A 27380-nucleotide genomic window follows, 5' to 3' on the forward strand; every position below is an offset into this window, starting at 1 on the left:
AACTTACATGCACTGGTCGGAACCACACCTCGTTACACACACCACAATACTACCCTCCTGTCACTGGTTTGCACTATCCAGACTCTGGCTCGTTTCTTTTTGAACGCCCCTTATACGCATATACAGGGTGGTCCATTGATAGTGACCGGGCCAAATATCTCACGAAATAAGCATCAAACGGAAAAACTACAAAGAGCGAAACTTGTCTAGCTTGAAGGGGGAAACCAGATGGCGCTATGGTTGGCCCGCTAGACGGCACTGCCATAGGCCTAAAGGATATCAACTGCGTTTTTTAAATAGGAACCGCCATTTTTATTACATATTCGTGTAGTACATAAGGAAATATGAATGTTTTAGTTGGACCACTTTTTTCGCTTTGTGATAGATGGCGCTGTAATAGTCACATACGACAAGTACGTGGTACTACGTAACATTCCGCCAGTGCGGACGGTATTTACTTCGTGATACATTACCTATGTTAAAATGGACCGTTTACCAATTGCGGAAAAGGTCGATATCGTGTTGACGTGTGGCTATTGTGATCAAAATGCCCAACGGGCGTGTGCTATGTATGCTGCTCGGTATCCTCGACATCATCCAAGTGTCCTGACCCTTCGCTGGATAGTTATGTTATTTAAGGAAACATGAAGTGTTGAGCCACATCTTAAACGTCAACCACAACATGCAACAAATGATGATGCCCAAGTATGTGTATTAGCTGCTGTCGCGGCTAATCTGCATATCAGTAGCAGACAAATTTCGCAAGAATCGGGAATCTGAAAAACGTCGATGTCGAGAATGCTACATCAACATTCATTGCACCTGTACCATATTTCTATGCATCAGGAATTGCATGGCGACGACTTTGAACATTGTGACAGGGCTGCCACTCGGCACAAGATAAATTATGTTACGATGACAGATTTTCTGCACTCGTTCTATTTGACGAAGCGTGTAAGTAGGCTGTTTAGTTTTTTTTATTGGTAACGCCGCCGCTACATAGCGCTCTGTATGAAAATCACTGGCTGTGCCGTGTGCAGTCTGTGGCTGGTTGGCATTGTTGTAATACTAGCCATTGTAGTGTCGGGCAGCGGCAGCTGGATGCTAACAGCGCGTAGCGTTGCGCTGTTGGAGGTGAGCCGCCAGCAGTGGTGGACGTGGGTAGAGAGATGGCGGAGTTTTGAAATTTGTAAGAATTGGTGTCACGAACTGATTTATATATTATGAATATTAAGGTAAATACATTGTCTGTTCTGTATTAAAATCTTTCATTTGCTAACTATGCCTGTCAGTAGTTAGTGCCTTCAGTAGTTTGAATATTTTATTTAGCTGGCAGTAGTGGTGCTCGCTGTATTGCAGTAGCTTGAGTAACAAAGATTTTTGTGAGGTAAGTGATTTGTGAAACGTATAGGTTAATGTTAGTCAGGGCCATTCTTTCGTAGGGATTTTTTGAAAGTCAGATTGCGTTGCGCTAAAAACTATTGTGTGTCAGTTTAAGAACAGTCGTGTACAATTGTTCAAAGAGGACGTTTCACATAGACCAGTCTTGTATAATTTTTCTAAGGGGACGTTTCATAAGCGTCATTCACCAAAAGCGGTAACGTAAACCCGCATGATATGGACTACTGGGCAACGGAAAATCCACGATGGCTGCGGCAAGTGGAACATCAGCGACCTTGGCGGGTTAATGTACGAGGTGCATTCAAGTTCTAAGGCCTCCGATTTTTTTTCTCCGGGCTGGAAAGAGATAGAAACATGCGCGTTGTTTTAAAATGAGGCCGCGTTCATTGTCAGTACGTCCCAGAGATGGCAACACCGTGCGGCAGATGGAATTTACCGCCAGCGGCGAGAATGAGAACTGTTTTAAATGCTTAAAATGGCGACGTTTTCCTTACTTGAGCAACGTGCAATCATTCGTTTTTTGAATTTGCGTGGTATGAAACCAATTGAAATTCATCGACAGTTGAAGGAGACATGTGGTGATGGAGTTATGGATGTGTCGAAAGTGCGTTCGTGGGTACGACAGCTTAATGAAGACAGAACACCGTGTGACAACAAATCGAAACAACCTCGCGCTCGTACAAGCTGGTCTGACGACATGATCGAGAAAGTGGAGAGAGTTGTTTTGGGGGATCGCTGAATGACTGTTGAACAGATCGCCTCCAGAGTTGGCATTTCTGTGGGTTTTGTGCACACAATCCTGCATGACGACCTAAAAATGCGAAAAGTGTCATCCAGGTGGGTGCCACGTATGCTGACAGACGACTACATGGCTGCCCGTGTGGCATGTTGCCAAGCAATGTTGACGCGCAACGACAGCATGAATGGGACTTTCTTTTCGTCGGTTGTGACAATGGATGAGACGTGGATGCCATTTTTCAAACCAGAAACAAAGCGCCCGTCAGCTCAATGGAAGCACACAGATTCACCGCCACCAAAAAAATTTCGGGTTACTGCCAGTGCTGAAAAAATGATGGTGTCCATGTTCTGGGACAGCGAGGGCGTAATCATTACCCATTGCGTTCCAAAGGGCACTACGGTAACAGGTGCATCCTACAAAAATGTTTTGAAGAACAAATTCCTTCCTGCACTGCAACAAAAACGTCTGGGAAGGGCTGCGCGTGTGCTGTTTCACCAAGACAACGCACCCGCACATCGAGCTAACGTTACGCAACAGTTTCTTCGTGATAACAACTTTGAAGTGATTCCTCATGCTCCCTACTCACCTGACCTGGCTCCTAGTGACTTTTGGCTTTTTCCAACAATGAAAGACACTCTCCGTGGCCGCACATTCACCAGCCATGCTGCTATTGCCTCAGCGATTTTCCAATGGACAAAACAGACTCCTAAAGAAGCCTTCGCCGCTGCCATGGAATCATGGCGACAGCGTAGTGAAAAGTGTGTACGTCTGCAGGGCGATTACGTCGGGAAGTAACGCCAGTTTCATCGATTTCGGGTGAGTAGTTACTTAGAAAAAAAATCAGAGGCCTTAGAACCTCAATGCACCTCGTATTGTGCAGCATTATGGGAAGAAGGATAATTGGTCCCCACTTTATCAATGGCAATCTAAATGGTGCAATGTATGCTGATTTCCTACGTAATGTTCTACCGATATTACTACAAGATCTTTCACTGCATCACAGAATGGTGATGTACTTCCAACATGATGGATGTCCGGCACATAAATCGCCTGCGATTGAAGCAGTATTGAATAGGATATTTCATGACAGGTTGACTGGTCGTCGTAGCACCATACCATGGCCCGCACGTTCACCGGATCAGACGTCCGTGGATTTCTTTCTGTGGGGAAAGTTGAAGGATATTTACTATCGTGATCCACCGACAACGTCCGACAACATGCGTCAGCGCATTGTCAATGCATGTGCGAACATTACGGAAGGCGAACTACTCGCTGTTGATAGCAATGTCGTTACAAGTATTGCCAAATGGATTTAGATTGACGGACATCATTTTGAGCATTTATTGCATTAATATGGTATTTACAGGTAATCACGCTCTAACAGCATGCGTTCTCAGAAATGATAAGTTCACAAAGGTACATGTATCAAACTGGAACAACCGAAATAAAATGTTCAAACGTACGTACGTTCTGTATTTTAATTTAAAAAACCTACCTGCTACCAACGGTTAGTCTAAAATTGTGAGCCATATGTTTGTGACTATTACAGCGCCACCTATCACAAAGCGAAAAAAGTGGTCCAACTAAAACATTCATATTTCTATACGTACTACACGAATATATATTAAAAAATGGGGGTTCCTATTTTTAAAACGCAGTTGATATCCGTTTGACCTATGGCAGCGCGATTTAGCGGGCCAACTATAGCGCCATCTGGTTTCCCCCTTCAAGCTAGACAAGTTTCGTTCTTTGTAGTTTTTTCGTTTGATGCTTATTTCGTGAGATACTTGGCTCGGTCACGATCAATTGACCACTATATGTATGTGTGTGTGTGTGTGTGTGTGTGTGTGTGTGTGTGTTTCTTATTGCGGCCTGGAGTGAGGTATACAGCCATAATCTTGAACGGCCGGGCTACCTTATGATCGCCCATTGCCGTCAAAGTCTACAGTCGACAGCATATTACAGGCTTTTCGCAAGCCTGTCTACAAATTTCAAGCAAAAAAACAAAAAATTAATAATCACCTACTGGGAAACTGCACAGCTCGGCTTAACTGAACTGATTCGTAACTGCGCAGACGCGAAAGAGAGAACGACTTTAAATGTTATCTTCGTTTTGTCATCCCAGCTCGGTTTAATTCGGTTTGAATTCCGCTGTGTTCAAACTTTCAACCCGGTTCCGCATACACCCGAGTTGGCCCGTCACTACTCACCCTTAAAACCCACCGTCCTACGCACGCCTAATCTCTCGTGAAAATAGTCTCCTGATGCCTGGCCGTTTCCACCTCTCAACCACTGTCGCCGCTTTCTACTGAGCAACAATGCATATCTAATAGTTTGTTCAGATAGCAACACCTTTCGATGCATTCTCTTATCTGTTGTGCAACAACAGATTGCCCATGGTGAATAAACATACCTGTTCAAACAGATATTGCAAACTCTTGTTTACTTATTCATATCATGCGATCGATAAACCAGGTAACGAATGCACTCAAAAATTTCCTCCACAGTACGGCGACATTACGCAATTTCTCTTCGACAACAGTTTGTGAGCTTTAGTCTGGGTTGCCAGGTGTTCGGTTTTTTATGGAGCTGTTCGGTGTTTCAGCCCTGTTTTCGGTAGCGAAGTGTGAGTGGTTCGGTATTTTTAGAATTCCATTTACTTCACGAATTTTTTTACTGATTTGCACAATCAAGTCAATAATTGAGTGTCGATATGATAAAAGTAGAATTAGGAATTCGTTGTAATTTGACGCTTGCAACATGCAACCACTTTTACCATAAAATTAAAGGTAACAAAAATTTGCTGAAAGCTGTAAATAGCTTTAGTATATATAGGTCAGCAAATCCATTCCCCAGACAGTGTTTGGTAATTTTTTCAATTTATTCTGGCAACCCGAGCACTAGTAATTTTCGTCATTAATACAATATAGGTTGCGTTGTCTCCAACGACGCCATTTTTCGATCCCTGCCATACGAAGAGCGTAATTGTCCACAAATAAGTCTAGAATTGTAATTGAATAAGTACCTAAAGACAATGACAGAAAGAAAAAGCGCAACACCAAGGAGCTGTGCGACATAAACAAAGGTTGGTGGGCATTCTTCTACATCTAACAGTTGCTGTCTATTCAACTCTTTAGCCAGTAATATGACTGGCGCTAGTAACGGCACTATGAGGATGCAAATCGCGTTTACTTTAAATACACGCTGTAACGGCCGTGAGCGTTAGTTACCTTTGAGAGTGGATTGGTTGGCTGGCTGGTTAATTTGGGGTAGGCGACCATACAGAGAGGTCATCGGTCCCATCGGACTAGGGAAGGATGGGGAAGGAAGTCGCCCGTGCCCTTTCGAAAGAACCATGCCTGCATTTGCCAGAAAACCTAAATCAGGAAGGCCGGGCGCGAGTTTAAACTATCGTCTTCCCGACTGCGCGTCCTTTGTTGAGATCGGACGTGGTGAGTTTATGTTAGCCAAAATACCTTTAAGGCGACAAACACGCCAATATCAACACATCAGTTTGAGCGAAGTCGTTTAATACGACTACGAGAAGCTGTATGTTCCTTCTGCGATCCTGCAGAAAGACTTTGCAGGAATGTAGCTATTGTACATTCTGACAGCGGTGGTCACGTGATGTTGAGTCTCAAGAAGACTGCGCTCCGGATCGCCAAGAGGCACTCCCGAGACGGAAAACGATCGTGTTCGGCGTATACCTCTGGCGCATCATACTGCATCTGTAGCATCAGTTGGCACCACAGTGACAGAAATAACTGTTACCAATCGGTTACTTCAAGGACAGCTCCGATTCAGACGCCCCGTAGCGTACATTTCACTGGACCATCTGCGACTTCAGTGGTAACATGCGAGAGGTCGTTGGAGGGCGCAGGGTAGAGGTCTGTTGTACTTTCTGGTGAAAGCTGGATCTGCCTCGGTGCCATTGATGGCCGTGTGTTGGTTACAAGGAGACCAGTTGAGGGCCTGTAACCAACCTGTCAGCGTGCTAGAGACACTGGACCTACACCTGCAGTTATGGTCTGGGATGCGTAATGTATGAAAACAAGAGCACTCTCTTGGTTATCCCACGCACCCTGCCTGCAGATTTCTTCCTCATTCTGCTGATTCAAACTTTTGTGCTACCATTCATAAACAGCATTTCAAAGGAGGAGGGGGGGGGGGGGGATTCCTACAGGATAACTCTCGTCCACAATCGCTGTTGTAACCAAATATGCTCCACAGAATGTCGATAAGTTGTCTTGGCCTGCTCGATCAGCAGATCTGTCTCCAATCGAGCACATATTGGAAATCACATGATGACAACTCCAGCGTCATCTACAACTGTTAAACCCTCTACGTATTGACCGACCAAGTGCAACAGGTATGGATCTGCATCGCACAAACTGACGTCCGGCACGTGTACAACACAATGTATGTACGTTTGCACGCTACAGCTAACATTCTGGCGGCTACACCAGTTATTAATGCTTTACATTTGCTTTGGTTTATCTCGTACTTACATTATCCTGTTACCTTTCAATGTTAATCAGTTAAATATGTTGCTAGACAAATGTATTCCTGAAATTTCATTACTCTACATTAATTTTGTTTTGGTACTGCGATGTTTTTCCGTCAATGGTACTTAATTGGTTCAAATGGCTCTGAGCATTATGGGACTCAACTGCTGTGGTCATCAGTCCCCTAGAACTTAGAACTACTTAAACCTAACTAACCTATGGACATCACACACACGGTTCCGGACTGCGCGCCTAGAACCGCGAGACCACCGCAGCCGGCGGTACTTAATTCTTGGTGGATATCACTGTAAATCAGACCCATGTCATGTCTAGTCGCAACAAAAACTAAGAATTGTCTTACTTGTGTCTGTAAGATTAAATCACTAATTAACCTCTACCTAACTTGGGTCTCCTTCACCGTGGCTCTGCAACAGCCAAATTCAAACCATAGTTATTGAAAATTTATACGTATTGACATGTACTTTTGATAACACATTCGGACGTTGTTTCCCGCGAAACCCCTTGCAGTTTCATTGACGTTAAGTAACGTGTAAGGCAAAAAGTGGCATCTATATCAGCAGTGCATGGCGGAGGATGCATCGTACCGAGATTAGCAAGATTATCTCTCCTCTTTCCTGTTACATTCGCATATTGAGCGAGGGAAAATGACTGTCTACATGTCTCTTAACTTTAGCCTCATAATCTCTAAGCAAAACTCGCGATGGTGGCAGCCATCGTAAATGTCGCATAGTCTTCTTCGAAAACAGGTCATCCCTTCCAACAAAACTAAGTCCTCCATTCGCCTTCCCTAATACTGTTTTTATGTGTGCCTTTTACTTTATACAGCTACTTAGTATTTACCCCTAAATACGTATGTGAAATGACGTGCCCAAGATTTTCACCACCCGTGATCAGATACTACACGGTGATTACACGCCGTGTCTTATTCTTTTACTTTTGATCTGTATCGTATTTGTGAAAATGCTTTTATTGTTGAATATGACCTGCATAACACAATTCAAAGTAATGGATACAATGCTTATACGAGGGCTGGAACTTAAATAGTGGCAACTATTTATTCACAACCGATGCAAAGAGTTATATGTTTGCACCTGTTACTGTCCTTCAAAGTAGTCACCAGTGTTGTGTAGAACCCGTTGCCAGCGATGTGGAAGGCGTACTACACCGTTAGCGGAGCCTGTTCTGTTGATGGTGCGAATGGAGCGGCCTAGTGCCTGTTGAATATATGAAACAGCTCTAATGTGAATGCCACGAAGTGGTTCCTTCATCTTCGGAATAAATCAAAGTCACAAGGACTTAAGTCCGGGAAGTATGGTGGATGGTGCAGTACTTCCCAGTCTCATCGACCGAACAAAGCAGCCACAGCTTGCGCTGTATGCGCCCGCGCATTGTCGTGCAACGTAACGGGTGGGTTGCGCAGAAAGTGCCGCCGCTTGTTTCGCAAAGCTGGTCGCAGGTGATGCTCCAAAAACGAACAGTAATACCGTGCATTGACAGACTGCCGTGGAGGAACGTAATGCGTTAGGATAACACCATCACAGTCGTACACGAGAATAACTTTACACCGTTCCTTTCGCATCGTCAACAAAACAGGCTCTGCTAACGGTATACTGCGCCTTCCACATTGCTGACAACGGGTTCTACACAACGCTGGTGACTACTTTGGACAGTAACCGGTGCAAACATATAATTCTTTGTATCTGTTGTGAATAAATAGTTGCCACTATTTAAGTTCCAATCCTCGTACTATCCTCAAACTGTTTAATCCATACTTCCAACAAGCCCCTTGCATTTTAGCCGCTAAGCGTCTGGCGTATCTTACAGTTTATGAGTCGCTTTAAGACTCACAGTGACGGTGTCTTGTAAATGCTGTACGAGAGAGAGAAGTCGTGACTATCCTCGTAGAGCGTTGTAGGCTCTCAGTAGGGCTCGACTTTATTATGATTTGCGACCCTGTTCGATGGTAACAGGCACGTGCAAATATTATAAAATTTTGCTCTACACCGAACTAGAAATTGTTTTTTTCCTTTCCTCGTCGAGTTAGTATGTTAGTTACCCCTTGACGCTGAAACGATTGGTGAGATTTGGATGAACTTTGAAATGGAGGTAGCCAATATCCTGAATTAACACATAGGCTACCTACCTTTTATTCCGAAAAAAAATCGCTGTTCCCGTGGGATGGTCATCGCGACTAGTGTTCCCGTCGGATCGGTAACGTGAGTAAAGGTCATCCCTGAAAGCTACCTTAAATAAAGAGCGAGTTATGAGCGATACATATTCTGTCAGCTCACATCGTCTCAAAATTTGGTGATTTTTTTTTATGTTGCGCGGTTTGCTGGGGCGCAAGTGGCCTCAAGTACCTCCAAGCGATAATTTTTGTTGTGCTGAATACGCGTGGTAAGTGATTTTAGGCATTAACATTTCTTTATAAACAACTGTTTAACCGCGGGTAACGCCGCGGGACACAGCAAATTTACAGAATAATCTTGTTGATATGCGGGAAACAGTCTCCAAATATTTCGTGAAGGAGAACATTGTCTGTTGTAGGCTGTATATTTATATTGTTTATTTACTAAGTAATAGTATGCCCTGTATCGAATACAAACAAAAAAACAGTAAAATATGTAGAAGATCCGTATATAGTATAACTCGAGGACGAAGATTCCGTCTTTTCACTCCAGGCCTACCTCGCACCATGTGCGAAGCATAACTCACAGAACACCAAAGAAAATAAATGATTTAAATATGCATCCTACAACGGACAATGTCTTTTTTTTTCAATTACATTATAAAGCATGAAGAAACTGTTATCGGAGATATTTGAGTGACTTACGTTCCAAGTTGTTCGCAGCTGACGGGACGCTTCGTGCAGCAGCGTGCGCTGCGGTTTGTCTAGCAGGCAGTCGGGCAGAGAGTGGAGCACTGCAGACAAGCCTAGGCCGCAGGCATGGGCTGCTATCGCCGCTGATTTGTGGACTGTTATATAGCGAGATCCTAAATTGAGGAACGCTGTCTCACACCAGGGTGATAAAAGGAATTAGACGACAGGGAGTTTGTACAGTGATTCGGCACAAAAACTAATGGGAGTAACTGAAGCTGTTGTGAGACGTTACGTACGTGACATGCTAATGCACAGATTCTTATTTTTTTCGGGAGGGGGTGGAGGGGGGGGGGGTGGAGGCAGGATGGGGGAAGGGATTTTATCTTCTCGCTTTGTTTGTATTATGTCTGGTTGCTGTTTACATGGCTCAACTTCACATCTCGCACTTCAAGTCACGAGCAGTGTGGGGCAGTGCAACGCGCCTGAGACTTGCAAACCGTTTGAAATTTCGTGTGACACTATGACAATCACTTAGGATCGGTCTCACGTGATGACCATACAAAATTCATCTCATATTTGAACCGAAGGTCTACGCCAAAGTAGTCACCAATCGGCTATTAAAAATATCCAGTATATCCTCTGTGAAGATCGAATCTGTTTCTGGACGGACAGTACGCTCCTGCTCAAATAACGTGTTTACTCTTAACCAATAAATGGAGAAATACGGAGAATACAACGGAAAGATTGACGTTGCTTTCGTAGCTATTTGTCGTAAATTTTCAACAGTACTGAAAAGAGAATTCTTATGGCAATGCTTTGAAAGTGTCTGGATTTTCTTCAGCATCTCATACGACTAGCACAAAACACTGTCCGAGAATTTATAGAATCCATCCAGACAAACGAGGCGAATAACACATGGTTGTACTTTGCCACCATCGTTATTTTACATGTACATGGATAAATTTTTTTTAGTCATCAGTCTTCTGACTGGTTTGGCGTGGCCCGGCACGAATTGCTCTCCTGTGCCAACCTCTTCATCTCAGAGTAGCACTTGCACCTTACGTCCCCAATTATCTGCTAGATATATTCCTGTCTCAGTCTTACTCTACAGTTTTTGCCCTCTGTAGCTGCCTCTAGTATCATGGAAGTCATTCCTTGGTGCCTTAACAGATGTCCTATCGTCCTGTCCCTTCTCCTTGTCAGTGTTTTCCACATATTCCTTTCCCCTCCCATTCTGCACAGAGCCACTTTTCCTCAAATTAAGGCCTAAATTTGATACTAGTACACTTCTCTTGGCAGAATGCCCGTTCTGTCAGTGCCAGTTTCCTTTGGATGTCTTCCTTGCTCCGTCCGTCACTGGTTATTTTGCTACCTAGTTAGCATTATTCCTTAACTTCAAAAAAAGAAAAAAATCGTTCAAATGGCTCTGAGCACTATAGGACTTAACTGCTATGGTCATCAGTCTCCTAGAACTTAGAACTACTTAAACCTAACTAACCTAAGGACATCACACACATCCATGCCCGAGGCAGGATTCTAACCTGCGACGGTAGCGGTCGCGCAGTTCCAGATTGTGGCGCCTATAACCGCTCGCCCACTCCGACCGGACAGCTACGGTCACAGGTTCGAATCCTGCCTCGGGCATGGATGTGTGTGATATCCAAAGGTTAGTTAGGTTTAACCTCAGAATTTAAGTCGCATAGTGCTCAGAGCCATTTGAACCATTTGAACCACTCCGGCCGGCTCCTCAACTTCGTGACCACCAATCGTTATAAGTTTCTCGCTGTTCTCATATCTGCTACTTCTCATTACGTTCGCCTTTCTTCAATTTTCAATCCATATTCTGTCCTCATAACACTGTCCATTCCGTACAGCAGATCTTCTTCACTCAGGATAGCAATGTCATCAGCGAAACTTATCATCGATATCCTTTCACCTTTCATTTTAATTCCACTCCTTAACCTTTCTTGATACGGGAGTACAAATACTGCCGTCACATAGGTATTTTCTGAACTGAAGATAATTACTGGGTTGCTGCATAAGCTCGCATCGTTATTCCATAAGTTTAATAAACACGACATGTACACATAACATAAACTTTAGTCACCAATAATACATTCTCATTCACTATATACATCTCCCAAAGCTGGGGTAAGTTTTCGATTCCACAACTGTAGAAGTCACCTGGTTTTGTGGCGAAGAACTTTTCGAGCCATGTTTGGAGCGCATTTTCATCCGGAATGGAAGTTCTTTGAAGATTGTTTGATAGACAGCGGAAAAGGTGAAAATCAGAGAGCGCAAGATCAGGTGAATAGGGTCTGTGCAGAATGACTTCCGTACCCAACTCCCGTATAGCGCTAAACTTTCAGAATACGGGCGGGCAATATCATGGAATAGCATCTCTTCACGTAACCCTCCAGGTCTTTGTTCTTGGACTGCGTCTGTAAGACGTCTCAGTTGTTGACAGTAAACGTTACCAGTGATTGTTACACCTCGGGGAAGCAATTCGTAACACCCCACACCTCCGTTGTTCCACTAGGTGCATAACATTAGCTTTTGTGGATGCGGGGGGGGGGGGGGGGGTTGTTTTGTGGAAGGAGACCAGACAGCGAGGTCATCAGTCTCATCGGATCGGGGAAGGACGGGGAAGGAAGTCGGCCGTGCCCTTTGAAAGGAACCATCCCGGCATTTGCCTGGAGCGATTTAGGAAAATCACAGAAAACCTAAATCAGGATGGTCGGACGCGGGATTGAACCGTCGTCCTCCCGAATGCGAGCCCAGTGTCTAACCACTGCGCCACCTCGCTCGGTTTTTGTGGATGCGCGCAGGTCTTTGTACGGGGAGTTGCTGCTTTGTTTGGGCCCAACCATACCTTTCTTTCATTTTTGTTAACATGAAGACACCACTTCTTGTCCCAGTAATGACACAAGATAGGAATGGTATATGTTGTTCACGAACCAGTTGATGACTAACAAGGAGACGTGCACATAATGGCCAACCGCTGATATTTGTGATTTTGACCTAGAGCATGCGGTACCCACACATCCGATTTCTGAACCTTCCCCAATGCATGCAAATATCGCATGATGGTGGACTGATCACAATTCACCACATCTGCCAGTTTTCGAGTACACTGCTGCGGATCACTGTGGATTAACGCCTTTAAACGATTTCGTCAAACCCAGAAGGTCTTCCTGAATGTGGAGAGTCACCAATGTCAAAACGATCCTTCTTGAAACAAGGAACCCATTTTTTGCCGTGCTCTGTGCACTGGTATTATCGCCATAATGTATGCAAATGTTTCTGGCTGCCTCCGCTGCTGCCAGCCCTCTACTGAACTCAAACAGATGAATATGTCGGAAATGTGTCGAATTCTCCACTTGATACTCTATATTTTAGCGTCCACGGCTCCACTCTCTAACTCCGTATGATAATACTGAAACTCGGACAGCAACAGTGAACTACAAATAACAAGCGCCAATCGATAAATAAACCCACAGCAACAGGAATACAACATTGAAAAGAAAAAAAACAATGCAATATATAAAATCCTTTACTAGAACTGTTATTTGTCGACCATGACCTGGTGCAGTTTAGCAAGAAGCACTGATAATGCGCTGTTGATGATTTTCTACATGTTACTCATGATAGCCGACTGTGGCTATTTGAAGATGCTTTGGTTGTACACTACTGGCCATTAAAATTGGTATACCACGAAGATGACGTGCTACAGACGCGAAATTTAACCGACAGGAAGAAGATGCTGCGGTATGCAAATGATTAGCTTTTTAGAGCAAGCCAGCTGGCCGTGCGGTTCTAGGCGCTACAGTCTGGGACCGCGAGACCGCTGCGGTCGCAGGTTCGAATCCTGCCTCGGACATGGATGTATGTGATGTCCTTAGGTTAGTTAGGACTAAGTAGTTCTAAGTTCTAGGGGACTGATGACCTCAACATTCAATTCCCATAGTGCTCAGAGGAACCTTTTTTTTTTTTTTTTTTTTTTTTTAGCATTCACACAAGGTTAACGCCGGTGGCGACACTTACAACGTGCTGGGAATGTTTCCAACCGATCTTTCATATACAAACAGCAGTTGACCGGTTGTGGTTTATCGTATCGCGACATTGCTGCTCGCGTTGGTCGAGATCCAATGACTGTTAGCAGAATATGGAATCGGTGGGTTCAGGAGGGTAATAAGGAACGCCGTGCTGGATCCCAACGACCTCGTATCACTAGCAGTCGAGATGACAGGCATCTTATCCGCATGGCTGTAACGGATCGTGCAGCAACGTCTCGATCCCTGAGTCAACAGATGGGGACGTCTGCAAGACAACAACCATCTGCACGAACAGTCGACATGACAGGGATGTTATCCGCATGGCTGTTACGGATCGTGCAGCCACATCTCGATCCCTGAGTCAACATATGGGGACGTTTGCAAGACAACAACAATCTGCACCATCAGTTCGACGACGTTTGCAGCAACATGGACTATCAGCTCGGAGACCATGGCAGCGGTTACCCTTGACGCTGCATCACAGACAGGAGCACCTGCGATGGTGTACTCAACGACGAACCTAGGTACACGAATGACAAAATTTTCTCGGATGAATCCAGGATCTGTTTACAGCATCATGATGGTCGCATCCGTGTTTGGCACCATCGCAGTGATCGCACATTGGAAGCGTGTATTCGACATCGCCATACTGGCGTAACACCCGGCGTGACGATATGGGGTGCCATTGGTTACACTTCTCGGTCACCTCTTGTTCGCATTGACGGCACTTTGAACAGTAGACGTCACATTTCAGATGTGTTACGACCCGTGGCTCTACCCTTCATTCGATCCCTGCGAAACCCTACATTTCAGCAGGATAATGAACGACCGCATGTAGCAGGTCTTGTACGGGCCTTTCTGGATACACAAAATGTTCGACTGCTGCCCTGGCCAGCACATTTCCCAGTTATGACACTAACTGAAAACGTCTAGTCAATGGTGGCCGAGAAACTGGCTCGTCACAATACGCCAGTCACTACTCTTGATGAACTGTGGTATCGTGTTGAAGCTGTATGGACAGCTGTACCTGTACACTCCATCCAAGCTCTGTTTGACTCAATGCCCAGGCGTATCAGGGCCGTTATTACGGCCAGAGGTGGTTGTTCTGGATACTGATTTTTCAGGATCTATGCACCCACATTGCATGAAAATGGAATCACATGCCAGTTCTAGTATAAAATATTTGTAGAATGAATACCCGTTTATCATCTGCATTTCTTCTTGGTGTAACAATTTTAATGGCCAGCAGTGTATTATGTTTCAATATTTACGATGGTGGCAATTGTTTAATAGTGGACGTCAAGTCAGAAACTAGTCACGCAAATAAAGGATATTTCTCTCTGCAACTTCGACAGAATTACAAATAAGATTTTCAATAAATGTAAGTTGCTACCCATTTTTCCTGCATCATGCTGGAGGTTTATGAATAAAATCTTTTAATGGAACATAATAACTTATTTACATCAGTTTTTATTACAGTTGTCTTGTTTTTGTTGGGTGGGGGGTCGTCATCGGCTCCATAACACTACAATCCCCAATTTCCACCCCCACCACAACCCCAGTCTCTTGGGTCCGCACCTGAGAGCGAGTCAGTTTACACAATACGTACACGTGATTAATTTCAATGAATGGCTACACACGAACCATTTACAAGTTCCTAATGGTACAGTGACCTAAATTTATCGTTAATGAACATGTTCTTCAGTGCTACTCATGCATCTACAATTTGTTAAAAACAGGTTTTTCTGTGGTCTACCAGTTTTTTAAAAACATTCGTCTATAAAATAGAGAGATCTGCCCAGAACGAAGTATTTTTAGTTACAATTAAAACTTGCGACACTACCTTCCAGATATTTGATGTTATTGGACAAATGATTAAAAGTTTTTGTTGATGAATATTGAGCTCCTTTTTGACAGCTTTTATAAGGCATAATAAAAGTATTTTTTCTTGTAGTGATATAGGTATGGACATTGCTATTCTTCTCAAATTGTAATTGATCATTTATGACGATTATATGTAATATTCAACCTTCTTTCATGATTCTTAAACATATATTTATGAAAGAAGGTTTTATACCTGGAAGAGGCTTGGAGACACTGGTAGGTTTCGGATAGATTATATAATGATAAGACAGAGATTTAGGAACCAGGTTTTAAATTGTAAGACATTTCGAAGGGCAGATGTGGACTCTGACCACAATTTATTGGTTATGAACTGTAGATTAAACTTGAAGGAACTTTAGAAAGTAATAATTTGAGAAGATGGGACTAGAATAAAATGAAAGAACCGGAGGCTGTAGAGAGTTTCAGAGTGTGCATCAGGGAACGATTAACAAGAACAAGGGAAAGAAATACAATAGAAGAAGAATATATAGCTTTGAGAGATGAAATAGTGAAGGCGGCACAGGATCAAGAGGGTAAAAAGACAAGAGCTAGTAAAAATCCTTCGGTAACAGAATACATACTGAATTTAATTGATGAATGGACGAAATATAAAAATGCAGTAAATGTAGCAGCCGAAAAGGAATACAAAGGTCTCAAATACCAGAGCGACAGGAAGTGCAAAATGGCTAAGCAGGGGTGACTAGAGGGCAAATGCAAGAATGTAGAGACATGTATCACTAGGTGTAAGATAGATACTGACTATAGGAAAATTAAAGAGACCTTTGGAGAAAAGAGAACCATCTGCATGAATATCAAGAGTTCAGTTGGGAAACCAATGCTAAGCAAAGAAGGGAAAGCATAAAGTTGAAAGAAGTATATAGTCGATGAAGAAACAACACCGCGTAAGTAGCAAGATAAGAATTTTACACGAGAGACAAAAAACTGTCTAAAATGCCTAATACATTTCACAGCGGCGCTAAATTTGCATCGTAGAGGAAATATTGGGTCAAATAAAAATGATAAACAAAAAAATCCAAACAGCTTAATTACGGCACATACGCGAAATTGTCTCGGTATTTATGCTATGATCTGTTTATTACTTACACGGTATTTGTTTGTCAGTCACCCGGCACATTTAAGTTGGTATTTGGTGCTGAGAAAGCTAGTAAGAACACGTTTTGGAGCATTAATCATTTTTTACTGAAAGATTGCATAGAAACATTTTAAATAAATATACTGCTTACATAATGCCGATAATGTCCCCACATTTCTTCAAGAAAAATCCTAAACATCCCTCAAAGCAGAGAATTACATTGCACTGATACTCGTCACACAGTTACCTCCGCGATAATTTTCACTCATAAGGAATGTTGTCATAATAACTACGACAATCTGTAAGAAGAACAGATTCACGGCAACCAAATCACCTTGCGTTTCACCGAACCAGTAGCATACTGCATCACGACTTGCTAAATTATACATTGCAAAAGTTATGAACATCCAACGTTGTTTTATAATAAACTGCACTTGCACTTAAAAATGGAGCTCCTTTCACGGCCTGCAAGTACAGCTTCTGCGCTGGGCTTCTTTCTTGTCAGCATCTTTTTGCATCCTTGCCTGCTCTTTCCGTTCTGTGTGTTGCTTCCACGCATCTTCACCTAAGTTACCAAGCCTGTGACTACAACACAAGTCGCACCGGTCTTTCTTGGGGAAAAATAAGCTAATATTGCCATCTTATAAAATCAAGTTAAAGGGAGCCCGACTTGATGGTGAAACCTTCTCTGCATGACATTTTTCCACATAGAGTCCATACAGCTGTTGTTTGAAATGTAGAATAGGCTCAAGGTATAACTTCGAGGAGTATTTCCTGCAGTAATGTGATGGAAGTTTCGGAAGAGAGTCGAGGAATTCTTTCATGAAGGTTCTCTCATGTTTCTTCTTCGTCTGTTTGATTCGTGGTCGTGACGATTCTATATCAGGACTCATCCCATGTGTGGAATTACCCTGCCAATGTCGGACAGTCCATCCTTTAATCCCAAGAGTATTGAGAAACATCTTTTTTGCATACTTTATATTTCCCCGGCTCATTTTTCAAATAATAAATGAGTGCCCTTTTTCTCCTGGATTCACCAGTGTTCTTCCCTGGACGTTTGGTTGGAATTACGTCCACAAGATTGATAACGTAAAGCATCCTCTGATCCCATGACATCGTTTCCCAAAATGTATTAAATACTGCCTGCCTATCATCAGCAGAAAATTGATGAGACTTCCTTTGAACAGATTTCTGACACATCTTCGAAGTACATGTAGAACCTAATTTTCGTGCCTCTCTCGGCGTATCATGAGTGATATTACCAATTCGAGTTCTTTTGTATCCAATTCCTGTCTACGCATTTTATTGGCATTTTTCTTCCAATCTTCAGGATGTGGTTTAGACTTCCTTTTCCTGTCACTGCTTACGTTATCATAAAATTCTTGGCCTTCACTGTCAGCATCATTATTGCTCCCATGATCGTCCGATAATTTGTCCAGAGTGCTTGGCAAACAATGAGCACCATCGCATAGCAATGAATGTGAAGTACTGTAGTCTCTAGTGGAAACTGTGGCTGTGGTTTCATTTTGAGCATTGTTGGATACAGCCACTGAAGTTTCTAGATGCAAAAAATCTATAAATTCATTTAAGCAGACAAAGATGAAGCTCAAATTCATCTATTTATGAGAACGACGGCATCAGTAATACTATTAACAATAATCTCAAGAAAATTTACCCGCGTCATTAGATGTTGCAGGAACCCCATATACGAAAATAATTCTTCTTCGGTAAATGTAACTTCAGCGTTACGACTTTTCTCGCCTGTTGTTTGTTCTACATTAATGGGAGATCCTACAAGAAAGAGGACAGTCTAGAAATCTGGCAGAAATGTATAAAGCACAGAACGATTGAAGTGTGGGCGTTCCAATTTATATCACAATAAGACGCTTGCCGGGCTACTAAGATTCAAAGGCAAATAATAAAACAATTTTCTTACCGCTGTCAGTCACTCTGAGGAACGATTCTCCGCTTTCATGAGCTGAGAAACAATTTCTTCTTCAGTAAAAACATAGTCATCTATATCGCTGTCCATTATCACGAATCAAGCTACAAGCATTGAACCACTTTCAAGCACTGTTAAATACGTAATAATGCAGTAACAATGTGCTGTGGCTGTGCGCGCTTTTGTATTTACGCGATATTGTTTACAGTATTCATAGATTGTGGATATGCGGTATTTAATTCTCTACAGTTCCGCGGTATTGGCATCTATTTATTTGCTGTGTCACATACGCGGTATTGTTTTAGATAATTTTTTCATGGTAAATAATTAAAAATTCGGCATTATGGCGTTAAGAGCGGATGCGCGTACGGTCAGCGACATCATCTGACTGAAAAACGAACAATCGGCTGTTTGTCAGTTACGCTGTATTGTTTCTTCATCAACGATATTTAGGGTCAATGCAAGGGCGATGCACTTGAGGGCAGTATTTTGGAAATGGAAGAGGACGTAGATGAACATGAGGTGGGAGATACGATACTGCGTGAAGAATTTGACAGAGCACCGAAAGCCTTAAATTGAAAATAGGCCCCAGGAGTAGACAACATTCCATTAGAACTACTGATAGCCTTGGGTGAGCCAACCATGACAAAAGTATTCCATTTTGTGAGCAAGGTGTATGGGAGTGGCGAAATACTCTCAGACTTCAAGAAGAATGTAATAATTCCAATCCCAAAGAAAGCAGGTGTTGAAAGGTGTGAAAATTACCGAACTATCAGTTTAATAAGCCACGGCTGCAAAATACTAACGCGAATTCTTTACAGACGAATAGAAAAACCGGTAGAAGCCGACCTCGGGGAAGATCAGTTTGGATTCCGTAGAAATGTTGGAACACGTGAGGCAATATTGACCCTTCGAATTACCTTAGAAGATAGATTAAGGAAAGGCAAACCTACGTTTCTAGCATTTTTAGACTTAGAGAAAGCTTTTGACAATGTGGACTAGAATATTCTCTTTCAAATTCTGAAGGTGGTGGGGGTAAAATGCAGGGAGCGAAAGTCTAGTTTCAATTTGTACAGAAACCAGATGGCAGTTATAAGAGTCGAGGGACATGAAAGGGAAGCAGTGGTTGGGAAGGGAGTGAGACAGGGGTGCAGCCTATCCCCGATGTTATTCAATCTGTATATTGAGCATGCAGTAAAGGAAACAAAAGAAAAATTCAGAGTAGGAATTAAAATCTATGGAGAAAAAATAAAAACTTTGAGGTTTGCCGACGACATTGTACTTATGTCAAAGACAGCAAAGAACCTGTAAGAGCAGTTAAACGGAAATGAGGATATAAGATGAACATCGACAAAAGCATGACGGGGATAATAGAATGTAGTAGAATTAAATAGGGTAATGCTGAGGGAATTAGATTAGGAAATGAGACACTTCAAGTAGTAAATGAGTTCTGCTATCTGGGGAGCAAAGGAACTGATGATGGTCGAAGTAGAGAGGATATAAAATGTAGACTAGCTATCGCAAGGAAAGCGTTTCTGAAGAAGAGAAATTTGTTAACATCCAGTTTAGATTTTAAGTGTCAGACAGTCTTTTCCGAAAGTATTTGTATGGAGTGAAGCCATGTATGGAAGTGAAAAATAGACGATAAATAGTTTAGACAGAAGAGATTAGAAGCTTTCGAAATGTGGTGCTACAGAAGAATGCTGAAGATTAGATGGGTAGATCACATAATTAATGAGGAGGTACTGAATAGAATAGGCGAGAAGAGGAATTTGTGGCACAACTTGACTAGAAGAAGGGATCGGTCGGTTGGTAGGACATGTTCCGAAGCATCAGGTGATCACCAATTTAGTATTGGAGGGAAACGTGGACATGTGTCCGGAAACGCTTAATTTCCATGTTAGAGCTCATTTTAGTTCTTCCACCTACGCTCAATGGAGCACGTTATCATGATTTCATACGGGATTCTCTACCTGTGCTGCTAGAACGTGTGCCTTTACAAGTACGACACAACATGTGGTTCATGCACCACCGAGCTCCTGCACATTTCAGTCGAAGTGTTCGTACGCTTCTCAACAACAGATTCGGTGTCCGATGGATTGGTAGAGGCGGACCAATTCCGTGACCTCCACGCTCTCCTGATCTCAACCCTCTTGACTTTCATTTATGGGGGCATTTGAAAGCTCTTGTCTACGCAACCCCAGTACCAAATGTAGAGACTCTTCGTGCTCGTATTGTGGACGTCTGTGATACAATACGTCATTCTCCAGGGCTGCATCACCGCATCACGGATTTCATGCGACGGAGGGTGGATGCATGTATCCTCGCTAACGGAGGGCATTTTGAACATTTCCTGTAACAAAGTATTTGAAGTCACGCTGGTACGTTTTGTTGCTGTGTGGTTCCATTCCATGCTTTATGTGATTTGAAGAGAAGTAATAAAATGAGCTCTAACATGGAAAGTAAGCGTTTCCGGACACATGCCCACATAACAAATTTCCTTTTTGTGTGTGAGGAATGTTTCCTGAAAGTTTGGCCGTTCCCTTTTGTAACACCCTGTATATGTTAGCTACATTTCGTATGCAGCAAAACGTTACGTAATATGCACCAAATGCAAAATCATTGTGACCCTGTTTTTCATTGCAAACTTTTCGAATTTCATGCAGTATCTTTCTTCTGTGTAAATATCACAATAACCATGACCATTAATGAAATAATGGCAATGATTTTTTACCAAATAGTTCCTATAAAATCGTTTGAAAAAGACTCCAGGGCGTGCGCCTCGATTCAGTCACTGCCGATTGGCCGAAAAGTAACAGACAGTCTCGGCCTCCCCTTCCAAACAAAAGAATGAACTCCCCCTGCGCTTTGGACGAAAATTGGTCAGTGTGCACTGGTCATCGTATCCTGCACGGACTCTACTGATTGGGTGATCAGATTGGGCGTTATTTTGCCATTTGTTGTTATTCCCTGACATCAACCGATGTAGGTTTTAAGTTTTCATCCATGGTGCAATGCTGAACACGTTCAGACACGCCGGTGTTCTCGTTCCCTAGTACCAAAGGCTGCGCTGTTAGGTTCCTAATTTCTGCCACTTAACTTACCATAGGTCAGGTTTTCCCAAATTGTGTCGCGCTGTTTCACCGTGCGACACACAACTGTGGAGGTTACGGCGAAATTTCGTTCCATACAGAGGTCGGATTACTGTGCAATATGCCCTCATTATCCCACACGTTTTATTCGAATTTCATGTCTGCATCTACATACGAACTCTGAAGACCGCTGTGAAGCTTACTGCAGAGGATCTATATTTCTAAACGACTAACCCGGTTTATAGCATCCAATACCAATTGAAGATTGTCTCTCTTATACACTCATTAATAGGTGTAATCTATTGTTAAAGGTTTAAAACAGTAATACCGGCACTGCAGTTACAAACTGTATGTGCGTCTTGAGACAGATATTACACGCACAACCAAAGTTGACACTATGCAGAGCGTGGGTGGTCGTGATTGTAAAGGCATTCCACATTCACAGTTGCTCCTGCGACGGTAAAGGCATTCCACATTTACAGTCACTCCCATCACCCACCGTGCGAAGTGTCAACTTAGTTTGCGCGAATTATAAACTCACTGCGGGTAAAAACCCAGATTTTTTTATGGCTATCACCCTACTCTCCCCCCCCCCCCCCCCCCACCCTCCGCATACACACACTCAAAATGATAAAAGAAGTTCATCAATTTCTCCATTTTCGTTTTTCGTGCAGTGAAACTTTAGCATCAGGTAACACGTTTTAATTAATTACTTATTTACTTCTAACGTCTAACTTTCGCAACACATTTTGCGAACAGTACCCACATATACCACTGGATATACCTCCAAAATTAATATTGTACGAGACATAGCTCAGGAGATCCAACGTCATAAATACTGAGATGCTTAACAAACTAATTTTTGCTTAAAACGGTGAGCAAATTCCAGACTATACTCGTTCAGTGTTTGACAATGAGTACAGTTTGCGACTTCTAATAGCTTTGAACATATCGATAATTGCAAACCCTCGTTTGCATGCGTAACGTCAGAATTTAACATACTGTCTCATTTGTAAAGTAATCACAAGTCTGAAGCTATTATGAAAGTTAGATTCTTTGAAGAAGAGGGGTTTACTGGTACTCACTGCTTGGTTACGGCAAGTCCACGATTCACGCGGTGGCTGTCGGGATGGGTAGGAGGTTCGCCTTGCCCGCGCAGTTTATCTCTGGAGGGAGGCGGAGAGGGGAGGGCAGCGCCGACTCTGTTCTGCAGTACTGGCAACATTACCCGTGTGTTTTGTGCTCATATGATAGCTGACGTGACGCACGCAGCAGCGCTTGGGGTCAAATGAACATCTTACCATTAATGCCGATTTTCTCCGCTACTGGCAGCACTGGATTTGTGGCTAGCACCTGACGAGCAACTACAGCTCCAAGTTCACGAAGCAAGGCAAGCTTTGGCGGGACGTGCGAGCTTCAGTGGTGTTTACCCCGAGGCGCAACACGAATGCAACCTGATCCTTACAGCCCATCACTACATTGTAATACCACTGGTAGTACATATAAACACACTGAAATTAAATACAACTGTAAAAATGAGATTGTTTAATTACTGTATTATATTCTCCTGCTCTGCAGACAGCATGAATTCAAAATCGTCCTAGACAAAATATCGTCTGCTACCACATCAATGGCACTCGAACTCCATAAAGTTGCTTTGTACGGTTTTAATGTTGAGTATAGCTGGAAATAAAAGTTTAATAAAGACGAAAAAATACAGTACTACGTAAATTTTAGTTTTCAAAATTTATAAAGGGAAATTTACATCTTTTATGTCATTGTCTGAAGTGTGGTAGCACAAGCAGAACTACGATATGAACTGTAAAACACTAAGAAACGGTATAAACAAAAAATTATATAAGATAAATGTACATTTAGTGAAAGTCAGTTCCATTGGCTGTCTTATAACAGAAAAAGTAATGTCTTGCACCTCACCTGTACATGATTTTCCAAAGTCCGTATGGTTCTGTCGCTCTATTTTTCTCCTTTTCTCTGTACTTTGTCGCCTTCGCAATGCAGGGGCCAATGCTTTGATGATTTGTCCCAGTTAACAGCAGTCAACGTAGCTTTCAGGCTTGACATTTGGCACTCTAAAACCTCCAGTTACCTTGGAGAAGATGTTGTGTCAATCACATCAGCAAATTATTGCTTCATTTTCTATTTCTATCCATTTAAATCTGAGGCTCAATACTCGTGTTTTCTCTACTGAATTCGAACACTATGGTTTCTTTCTAGCTTATCGACACCCCTTCTCCACAAGTGTCTAATGTACCTTTTTGTATGTCATCTTTAACACCACGAAACTTATTATTGTACACTGAATTGGATGGCTGGATTATTTTGTGTAAGCAGACATAATGAATATTTTTAAACATGTTCAATCTGATATCGGAGCATGTACATTGAAGGATGCAGGCTTGAGATGCAGCACAAATCAATTTGCAGCTTCAGTTGTGCATATTTTCCTGAACAAAATAAGTGATATTCATCACAGAAATAGGTAGTACAAACCAGGAGGAGTAATGATCCTGAAACAGTTTAAAAACTACTGCTGTGTATTAAGAAAAATATGTGAATTATGTCTTGAGATTAGCACTTCTGATACTAAAATTAAAACAATTTGGAATATTGTGAAAAAGAAAATAGGGCAACCAAGAGCACAGGAAGACTGTAATACTATCATACGCGATGAAAAGTTTGTTAACAAGAAGCCAGAACTAGAAAACATTTTTAATAACCATGTTTTAAGTGTTGCAGAGAAAATAGGATCCACGTATTCATTAGATAATGCAAGGCAGTATATGGAAGAGGAAGTACCTATGCAATTTGATCAAATTGAAATTCAACTCACCTCTCCTATTGAAATTAGGAAAATAATAAAATCACTCAAAAGCAAAAGCTCACATGGAATTGATGTCATTTCCAACAGAGTACTCCAAGCCTGTTCCCAACAAATAAGAAGATTCTCAGACAAATATGTAGTAGCTCACTGAAGCAGAGAATATTTCCAGATAGACTGAAATACGCTATTGTTAAACCATTGCATAAAAAAGGGGATAGATCGTATGCTAACAACTACCGCCCAATCTCACTTCTGGCAGTTTTATCCAAAATTCTTGAAAAAGCGAGTAGCATCATACTCTACTGGCCATTAAAATTGCTACACCAAGAAGAAATGCAGATGATAAATGGGTATTCATTGGACAAATATATTATACTAGAACTGACATGTGATTACATTTTCATGCAATTACTACATTGACAGTGTCACTTGAGAAAATGGAGACACTAATAGCCGTAGTGCATACTCGGGGTATCATTTGTACAAAAGGTATGTCTGTGGCTGAGCTATGATCACCCTTGGCGGCCTAGTTTTATTAAGGATATTATGATAATGGACAGATTTCAGAAGCGTCTCAGATATCTCTGTTTCGATGAAAAATCAACTCAAGCTGAACGCCTAATATCCAAAAAATTCACTCTTGTATCTCAAATTTGGGAAAAGTTCGTTGAAAACAGTATTTTCTTATTGCCCTGCAGAAAAATAACCACTGACGAGCAATTATTACCAAGCAAAACAAGATGCAGGTTCATTCAATTCATGTCTAACAAACCAGACAAATATGGTCTGAAAATCTCATTGGCTGTCGATATAATGACAAAGTATGTATATTATGCTTTCTCATGCATTGGCAAAGAGGATACACACAGAGAGAACAGCCATTTAAGAGCACTTTGCTTTGCATCTCATGGAGTCATTTGTAAATCAAGGAAGAAATGCGATGACGCACAACTTCTTTATGTCCCTTCAGATTGCTATGAAACTCAAAGGAAAGAAAACTTCATTTCTGGGTGAAAAAAACAAGATGCATTGTGAAATCCCCAATGAAGTAAGGAAGCCCAATGTTCCCCCACCATCCTACACAACAGTGGCAACACAGACTGCACCATGACTGTATAACAAGGAAAGAAGAACAAAAATGTCATTCTTCCAAGTACACTGCATGCTGAAGTAGCAACAAGCAAGGGCAGAAAGAAGAAACCTGAAACCATAAACTTGTACATTGCAACAGTGTGTGAGGAGGACATAGTTGATCAAATGACCATAAATATACTACAAAGGTTGCATGTAGGAGATGGCCAATACATGTCTACTACAACATCTTGGACATGGTGGCAACAAAGCGTGAGTCATGTACCACATACTAACGAACAAGAAAAAGGAAAGAGAGAAGTTCTTCAGCTGGTGTATGAACTCAAGGGAGTGAAAGAGCATGAACATCAAGCAAAGGAAGACGATATGGGACAGAAATCACCTATAAAGCTGAGGAAGTGCCAACTAATCCTCTGCAAAGGCAACAAGATCACCAAAAAGTGCATGAATAACCTCAAAGCTCTGTGCAGAAAATGTGCGCATCAAATAAAAGATGATAATAACAATAATAATAAAATTTTATTGTTATTTGGGTGATTACAGCAATAGACAGAGTCAAGAGCAAATATTTCTACATAAACTACTATATTGATGTAAATTGGTTTACATAAAATAGGTACACATTAGAATACAGTATTTTCATCTTCAAAAAATTCATCAATGGTGTAAAACAGATTGTTCACTAGTAGCTTGCGTAATATAGCTTTAAAAATATTTACAGGCAGTTCTTTAAAGTCAGCACTTAGTGTATTAAACATCCTTAGGCCAAGAATTAGGTAGGAGTTGTGCGATTTTGATAATATATGATATAGCACATCTACAGATTTTCTGTTTCTAGTATTATGGCTATGACTATCACTTCTCAACACAAAATTAGAGACATTGTTTCTAATGTACAATAAAACATTGTAGATTAATAAGTTTACTACTGTAAGATACTGCAATTTAATAAACAGAGGCTTACAACGTTCTGTTTTATTAGAATCCGCTATTATTCCTATTACTTTCTTCTATAGAAGAAAAATGTCATTTACATGACAGCTACTACCCCATTGTGAGATTCGATAAGAGATGGTGCTTTGAAAGGAGGCATAATATGCTGATCTCAAATAGTCATTGAGAACATGTCTTTTTAAATTTCTAATTATATGAATAACTCTTGAAAGCCTAGCCAATATATGTTTAATGTGTGGTTCCCATGTTAATTTATTGTCAATAGTAACACCTAAAAATTTGACAGTTTCTTGGTTGTTAGGAATCTCTTTGAGTCCAAAGTATAGTGTCTGGGTTTTGTTTTCATTTAGTAAGAAGCCATTAGCTTTGAACCATAATGAGCAAGGGTATTTTCAGTCAGTGTTTTCTGTGTATCTAGATCAGAGTTTTTATATATAAAAGTTGTGTCATCAGCATATAATATTGTGTGGGAATTTATGAACAAGAGCAGGTCATTTATCATTAGTATAAACAGTAAAGGTCCAAGCACCGACCCTTGAGGCACTCCGTACTTAACGTTAACCAAATTTGATTTCTTCTTATCAATGCATACAACTTGTTGACAGTTCTCTAGAAAACACCTGAACATATTTATACTGTTGTCATCAAAACCATAGTAAATTAGCTTATTCAGCACATTGTCATGCTGTACACAGTCAAAGTCTCTGCTCAGATGACAAAATGTAGCCTGGGCATAATCTCTAGCCTCAAACACATCTAGTACTAATTTTACGAGGGAGTCCCTTGCATCCATTGTGGATTTGCCTTTCCTAAATCCAAACTGTTTATCACTAATTATATTTAGTTTACCCAAGTAGACATTAATGATGATGTAAATAAAATAGAAAGAAACTTCCACATGGGAAAGATATATTAAAAACAAAGATTCCAAGACTTACC

At 41.7% G+C, this 27380-nt stretch overlaps 1 protein-coding gene across 3 annotated transcripts in view; it reads right to left on the reverse strand.

Annotated features, from left to right (window-relative positions):
* LOC126281405 (glutathione S-transferase D7-like) overlaps positions 1 to 22768 on the reverse strand; it is a 91059-nt gene extending 68291 nt beyond the window's left edge. Inside the window, exons 1-2 of one of the 3 annotated variants that reach the window (XM_049980341.1) lie at positions 22639 to 22765; positions 9500 to 9660 (exon numbers count right to left, since the gene is read on the reverse strand). The gene's annotated coding sequence lies outside the window, so the exon portion shown is untranslated. Of the gene's footprint in view, positions 1 to 9499; positions 9661 to 22638 lie in introns of those variants that run through there. The other 2 variants (XM_049980342.1, XM_049980343.1) reach the window with 2 other exon arrangements.
* Positions 22769 to 27380: the final 4612 nt, after the last annotated feature.

Source organism: Schistocerca gregaria, chromosome 7, assembly GCF_023897955.1.
Source record: "Schistocerca gregaria isolate iqSchGreg1 chromosome 7, iqSchGreg1.2, whole genome shotgun sequence".
Taxonomy (NCBI): domain Eukaryota; kingdom Metazoa; phylum Arthropoda; class Insecta; order Orthoptera; family Acrididae; genus Schistocerca; species Schistocerca gregaria.